Raw genomic sequence first — 8,364 nt, 5'->3', positions numbered from 1 at the left:
GGGGAGCTTTCCAGTCTTCAAATAGGCTATATACTTGTTTCTCCAGTCCCAAGTTAAACTTATTGAGTTTATCTTGGCATGTCATTCTTCCACTACTGATTTCATGAGTTGTACGACCATTCCCGAGATGAATTCATCGTCATCAACCGATGACCCCAAGTTAGCCAGAGCATCGGCTTCGCTATTTTGATCCAGGGGTACGTGCTGTAAGGTCCATTCCTTGAATCGATGCAGTGTTACCTATAATTTGTCCAAGTGCCTTCACATTCATTCTTCCTTTACTTCGAATTTCCCATAGACTTGATTTACCACAAGGAGGGAGTCTCACTTAGCTTCGACCACCTCGGTCCCCAGGCTTTTAGCCAATTCGAGACCCGCAATCATGGCCTCATACTCAGCCTCATTGTTAGTCAATTTTATAGGTCTAATAGATTGCCTAACTATGTTACCCGTAGGCGGCTTCAACACGATGTCGAGTCCGAACCCCTTTGCGTTCGAGGCACCGTACGTAAAGAGGGTCCAGATTCTCGAGAAAGTCCCCGAGGTTAACAACAATTCCTTTTCGACTTCGGGTATTAAGGTCGGTGTGAAGTCGGCCACGAAGTCTGCCAAAATTTGAGATTTGATGGCGGTTCGAGGTCGATATTCGATATCGTACCCACTAATTTCTATGGTCCATTTGGCCAATTGTCCCGAGAGCTCGGGTTTGTGCATTATGTTCCTCAATGGGTAGGAAGTTACGATACATGTGGGATGACATTGAAAATATGGCTTTAATTTTCTGGAGGCGCTAAGTAAAGCGAGCGCCAATTTCTCTAGGTGAGAGTACCTTGTTTCAGCCTCGCTTTGAGTCCTGCGAACATAATAGATAGGAAATTATGTACCTTCCTCTTCCCGGACTAAGACTCCACTTACCGCTATCTTAGATACCGCTAAGTACAGGTATAACTGCTCGTCTGCCTTCGGAGTATGAAGCAAGAGTGGGCTTGAAAGGTACCGTTTGAGTTCTTCCAAAGTTTGCTGGCACTCCGGGGTCAACAAAAAGTTATTCTTCTTCTTCTTCAATAATGAGAAGAACCAATGGCTCTTATAGGAGGACCTTGATATGAACCGACCCAAGGCGGCTATGCGCCCGTTTAGCCTCTGAACAGCCTTGACATTGTCCACCATGGTGATGTCTTCTATAGCTTTAATTTTGTCGGGGTTGATCACAATCCCCGGTTGGACACCATGAATCCAAGGAACTTCCCGAACCTGACCCCGAATACGCATTTTTCCGTGTTTAACTTTATATTGTATTTTCTTTAGTATGTTGAAGGTTTCCTACAAATGTTCCAAATGGTCCTCTGCTCATAGGGACTTAAGTAACATGTCATCAATGTAAACCTCCATTGATTTTCCTATTATTTCTTCGAACATCTGGTTTACTAGGCGTTGATACTTAGCATCGGCGTATTTTTAGTCCGAACGGCATTCCGTTATAACAGTAGGTGCTGAATTTAGTGATGAATGAAGTTTTTTCTTGATCGCCTGGGTCCATCTAGATTTTGTTGTACCCGGAATAGGTGTCGAGAAAGCTGAGTATCTCGTGCCCGGCCGTTGCGTCAATCATGCGATCGATGTTAGGCAAAGAAAATGAATCCTTGGGGCATGCCTTGTTCAAGTCTTTATGATCTACGCTCATCCTTGGGGCACACCTTGTTCAAGTCTTTGTAATCTACGTACATTCTTAATTTATTTCCCGAATGGAACCTATTTTAAGGAGTTTGGATACCTTGTCTTTGATGAACGTAAGCTTGACTTCGGACTAAGGCCTCATTTTTTGTTTAACCGGGTGGAACTTCAGGTCCAAGCTTAGCTTATGAGTGGTTACTTCTGGTAGGATCCCCGTCATATCTAGATGGGACCAAGCAAAATAATCCACGTTAGGTATAAGTAATTTAATAAGCTTTTTCCTGAGCTCAGGAGTCAAACCCGTGCCCAGGTATACCTTCCAACCGGGAAAGTGTTCGATCAATACGACTTGCTCCAGCTCCTTGACCGTCAACTTGGTGGCATCAAAATCGTCAGGGGCGATGAATGACCTAGGAACTCTGTAATCATCATCCTCGCCTACCTCTTGCTTCTTCGGTTCGGTCAGGGCTGGTGTCGGTGATTGCTATTTAGTTTCTTCCTTCCTAACCGACTCCGTGTTCTTTGACGTTGAGAGTACGAACATCGGGATCACCTCATCGACCGCAAACATTTCTTTTGTGGCCACCTGTTCTTCGTAAATTGTCTTGATCCCTCCCATTGTGGGGAACTTCAATGCCTAGTGTAGTGTCGAGGGTATTGCCCTTATGTTGTGAATCCATGACCTTCCGAATAGAGCGTTATACCTCATGTCCCCTTCATTGAAGTAGAACATAGTTTCCTAAATGGTTCCAGCGGTGTTCACCGGCAGGGCTATCTCCCCTTTAGTAGTTTCACATGCCATGTTGAATCCGTTTAAGACCCATACTGCATGCACTATTTGGTCTTGTAGACCCAGCTACTTTACGACCCTCGATATGATGATATTAGCCGAGCTACCTGGATCAATCAACACATACTTAACTCGAGATTTATTTATGAGTACAGAAATTACCAATGCATCATTATGCGGTTGAACGATGCCTTCAGTGTCTTCATCATTGAAAGAAATTATCCCCCCCGGCATGTAATCTCGGGTTCGCTTTTCCCTTGTAATGGACACCTTAGTGCGCTTCAGCATTGGCCTCTGGGGGGTGTCGACTCCACCGATGATCATGTTGATGACGTGTTGAGGTTCCTCTTGCTCGGTCTTCTTGTTCGAGTCCCTATTCCTGAAGTGATTTTTGGCCCGATCACTCAGAAATTCGCGAAAGTGTCCGTTATTGAATAATCGGGCCACTTCTTCTCTTAGCAGTCGGTAGTCTTTGGTCCTGTAGCCGTGAGTGCCATGATACTTACACATCAAGTTGGGGTCTCTTTGGGCCGGATCAGACTACAATAGCCGAGACCACTTGGTATCTTCGATGCGTCCGATGGTTGATACGATGCCGGCAGCATCGACATTGAAATTGTATTTCGATAACCTTGGTGCCTCCTTGGCCCCGATTGGCCTGTCGAAACCGTTTTTGCTCAGTCCCCAGCTATTTTGTCGTCGATCGCTTCTTTTTTCATTCCTCATAAGGTTACGTCTGTATCCACTGCCCATTTGATCTCCGCTATATAGTTGATACCAATCTTTGTTTGGTCTTGGTTCATGATCGATGACTCTTTTAGACTTGTCATTAATTCTGATGGGATACACGAACCCAAAGGGGACCCCGAGTTGATCATCCTCGACACTGATTTTCGATTGGTACTTGTTATAGACGTTAGACTAAGTTACCGCCGGGTACTCTATAAAATTCTATTTCAGCTGTTGTGAAGCCAATGAGCTTTGTGGGTTGAGTCCTTGAGTGAATGCTTGAACGGCCCAATCGTCCGTAATCGGGGGCAGGTCCATCCTTTCCATTTGAAACCTCGATACGAATTCCCTGAGCATTTCGTTATCTCTTTGTACCACTTTAAAGAGGTTCGATTTTCTGGTCTCTACTTGCATGAGCTTTTACGAAGGCATCTGCAAGGATAGCAAATGAATCAATGGAATTAGGGGGCAGGTTGTGATACCATATCATTGCCCATTTAGATAGGGTTTCTCCAAACTTTTTCAGCAGAACCGGCTCGATTTCGTCATCTTCTAAGTCATTTTCCATGATGGCACACGTGTAGGAGGTCATGTATTCATTTGGATCTGTGGTCCCGTTATACTTTGGAATTTTGGGCATACAAAACTTCTTTGGGATCGGTTTCGGAGCTGCGCTTGGAGGGAAAGGTTTTTGGACAAATTTCTTGGAATCCAGGCCTTTCAATATTGGGAGTGCTCGTGGAATTTGATCAACCCAGGAGTTATAGGTCTCCATTTGTTTGTCGCTAGCTTCGATTTTGTTTTTCTCCTGATTCCACCCGCTTTGTCAATTCCTCAAGCATCTTTATTATCTCGGAATTGGCCTCGGGTTCAACTTCATCCTGCCTTTCTGTGGCTAGTTCATTTCTGCTGGTGTTTTCCCGGGATGGTTCCGGCTTAACTTTGCTGGGGGGCGCGGCTTTGGTTCTGTAACTGTGCTATCGCCGCCTGTTGAGCCTGTAACATTTCAAAAATTACTCGTAAATTGATCTCATCGCCTTCGCCGTCGTGTGTACCCCGAGCTATCGATCGGGCTCACCCACGAACGCTTTTTTCGCTGTCGATAGGCATGTTTGCATTGATGGCTACATGTGAGTTCGCATCGATTGGGCCCGCGAGCGAAACTCCGTTGGGGTCAATAGGCGGCACCTCGTTGTTGGACACTGCATTGTTGTTCTCGCCATGGTGGCCAGACTCAGTATCAACGTTCAAATGACCAGATTGAGAGTTCGACATTTTTAATTTGACCTGAAATTAAAATCTCAAAGAACAAGCATAAAACAGAGTGATGAAAATTTGTATCAAATTACCATTATTATCCCTAGCCCCACGGTGGGCTCCAAACTGTTTATCCTAAAAAATGGATAACAATTGAATTTATATGTGATTTTAAGGATATGTGGATTAAATTGAATATAAGTGATTAATTACGTTAGATTAAAGAAATAAAATATGCAATAAATGGCCAAACCAATGATAAGAATAATCCCGAGCTCGGTTAAAGGCTCAATGAGGAACCTGCCTTCGATTCCAAGCTTGCGCTTATGAAGAACTTAAGAACAAAAATTAGAACTTTGAACAACAAAAAGAATTGAAATAAATTGCTTTGGTATGCGTGTTACAATGTATCTCATGAATAATAAGCTTCACCCTTTATATAGTAGGGGAGTTTTACCCTAAGTACAAATCTAAGAAAATTAGAAATCTTCTGTTTCGCTAATCACTGATTTTCTGCCGATACGGGCCGAGATTCATGCCGTGATATCCGGTTGGGCACGGATATCACGATCCTTTGTTAGTCGTGTGCAGCTGTTTGGTAATGCTCCCCGAAGTCTTAATCCTCGAACCGAACCGAGAGGACATGGCCTTGATACCCCTGAGGGCAGGTGTTTTGCCCCGATACGAAGGGCTCCTCACTCTTACTCCAATTCATTACGGTCACGTTCCTGCTCCATTTGCCTCACCGGAAAATCGTGGTGTTTAGTGAGCTCAGTTTTATCCGTATACAATATGATAATCTATTAAATAACCTATTAAATAGAGTAATCTATTATCCGTATAATCTATTAAATAGAGTAATAACCTTTTATAACCAACTAATTGCATTAATAAAATTATTATTTTTTAATTGTCACTGTATTTAACTTAAACTTTTGCTTAAATAAGTAAAACTTTGAAACCTATATTGCAAATTGTGGAAATTGACCATTTCATCGTTCTTAATTGAAGTGTAATGATCACTTCTTGAGTCTTGATTAAGTCACATTATTATGTGAAACTATATCAGCAGTTAAGCTTTCACGGGAATGTATACTTTTCGAAGGTTCTAGGACTCTGTTTTAGCTAGCGAAAAGGTTCTAGGACTCTGTTTATAGCTAGCAATAAGGGTTCTAGGACTTATTATATAGCGAGTAAAATGCAATCTTTAAAGGGTGGCCATAGTAGACCTTGACTACTAAGCATGTTTTGCCCACTTCTAAAATCAGCTTATTTTGAGAAGTATTATTTTTAAAAGTACTTTTCAAAAAATATTTTTGGTGAGAAATTGTTTGTGTTTGGCTAATTAGTTTGAAAAGTACTTTTAAACATGTGTTTGGCCAAACTTTTGAAAAATATTTTTAAGTGTATTTTTTTTAAAATTGCTTCTCAAAAAAGTGTTTTTAAAAAGAAACTACTTTTTCCTGCTTCTCAAAAAATATTTTTGCTTCTCCTCAAAAATATTTTTTTTTAATCTAAAATCTTGGCCAAACACCTCAATTTTTGGCCAAAAGAAAAAAAACTTACGTGAAACAGGCTATGGCTGCCATGAAATTGATCTTAACATCTTAGATCGTAAGTTAATGGAAAGAAATTACTTGAAATTGTCATATCGATATCATAAAGTTTATTGTAGAGGTAAAAGTAAAATCTATTTTGAGACGTATCATATATATATCTAATATCAAAATTATTTGCACGCATTCGTCGACCAGTAAAAATGTTTTCTTCATTTTGTTATGGCGTAATTAACCTTGGTAAGAAACCAAATGGCAACAATATCGATGGTTGGATTTCCAAAAGTTCATTTACCAAGTAAAACCCAAGTAGCCACTTTTTACCAATTTGCTAGAATAGAGATCCAATGCCCTCAATAACTCAATTTGATGTGACAAAGTTCAGAAAACTCTACCCCAGAGGTCGGTTCACTCAGAATTAACAACAATATAATTCAGTACACACCCAACTGGCTCTTGGAAAGGGAAAGAAGATGCATAAATAATGTAAATGAATAAATAAAAAGAGAAAAAAAGAACAATTTGGCTAGCCAAAGGGGACAATTAGGGCCTTCATATCTTTTATCGGACAAAGAGAAAATCACATTGGCCCCTCAAGAAATGAAAAGAACACTTGTCCTTGATATTCAATTAACCCCTTTAGTTAATTAATTGTTACTAGTATATAAATTGCATCCCACTGTTTTCGAATTTATCACGAATCACAAAAATCAAAGGATGATCTCTACATTCTTGATGAACTTAATCATCGACACTCATTGTGGTTTTTTGGGTTTAGTAAATAAAGTGAAAAGCCCATAACGTGAGTCCCAATATGACTATTTTCGTATTCTTTCTTTTCAAAATAAAAAAGTACAAAGACAATTCAAGTTAATACTAATTATAACTATGTTTTGATTGTTTGCCTTTTGTTTTTACTTTGGTTAAAAAGTATAGCCATTTATTTCTAAATCGTACATTCAGCACTTGGTTACTGTCATAAAAAGACAAAGATTATAGATAAACAAGGAAAAGTAAATACTCATGCATGCATCTATGCGTAGCTCCAATTTCACGAGAGAAGGATACTACCCTCATCTGTTCTGCTTACTGATCAAGAGAAATGGAAGTATATACGATAAATAAATTCCATAAAATTGAAATGTTAGCAATATTATTCAAGAACAGAGGTTGGACACAAATGGACAAGACCACGAGTTATTGAGTCACATGCCATTGCCCATTTATGCCTCAGAGAAACAGGTCTTGGTTCACACAAATACTTATAATTTTTTAATTGGGTGTACACAGGTGTTAATAATAAATGCAAAAAAATCTAAGCTTCTATTTTTTTCCAAAATGAAAAAGAAAAGCACAAAACATAGCAAAATCAAAGGGTAAAATAATAGTGTCGAGGGGGGAAATAAGAAAAGATCGAAAACTACAAAAGTGCGGACGTTGGGATTCTCTGTTGAGAGCAGAGAGAATTTTATGGTCGCCATGAATGAATTAATATATATATATAGAGAGAGTATTCTTTACTTCGTAAGGTATGTGCATGAACAATAAGATGCCATTCCTATGCTCCTTTACTTAGTTAAAACCGAACGAAATAACATAATTTACTAATTATTCTACACATAACACATATGCTACGGTAAATCAATACGATTATGTATGTATTTTACTAGTATTTAATCTCTTCCCATGTAATTTACTTAAAAATCAACTAGAAATAACTATCTATAACAAGCATAAATTAGTACGTAATTTTAAAATTTATAAATTAAAGATAAATAGTAATAAATACTTAAAATCATTTAAACTGTATTAATAGCGTATAGCTAAGAGTAGAATATATAGATTTCAACTTTATTTTAATAATATCAATTGTCACATCATTCTTAACTGCTAGCTATTTTCGCACCTATTTTGAATCTATAACAGCTCAATCAAGGGTTGTGAGATTTCGAGTTTCATTATAGTCGAAAGCGATTTTCCTTTAACGAGTCTTATGTGAAGAAATTAACCGAGCTCCAAATCGTATACGAAACATCATATGTTTTTCTAAAATGATCACGGTATACGGGTAAAATCGGGCTCATGGTACACCTCGGTCTCCGACAAAATAAGTCAAGTTCGAGACATGATGATAGGGACCGAAATCGAGGCAGAAGTCTCATCGAGTCAGAATCCGGGGCATGACGCTCGCCCTCGAGAATATCGGGGTCATGGTTTGGATTCGGTTTAGCCTGGAACGACTTCGAAGAACATCGTCAGGCAATCGAACACGGCCAGCGGAAGACCGTAATATCTATGACCGGCCGGATATCATGGCGGGAATCTCAACACGTATCGGTGAAGAACCGACAATCAGTT

This window comes from Nicotiana tabacum, chromosome 22, assembly GCF_000715075.1.
Source record: "Nicotiana tabacum cultivar K326 chromosome 22, ASM71507v2, whole genome shotgun sequence".
Taxonomy (NCBI): Eukaryota; Viridiplantae; Streptophyta; class Magnoliopsida; order Solanales; family Solanaceae; genus Nicotiana; species Nicotiana tabacum.
This window is presented reverse-complemented; position numbering follows the sequence as displayed.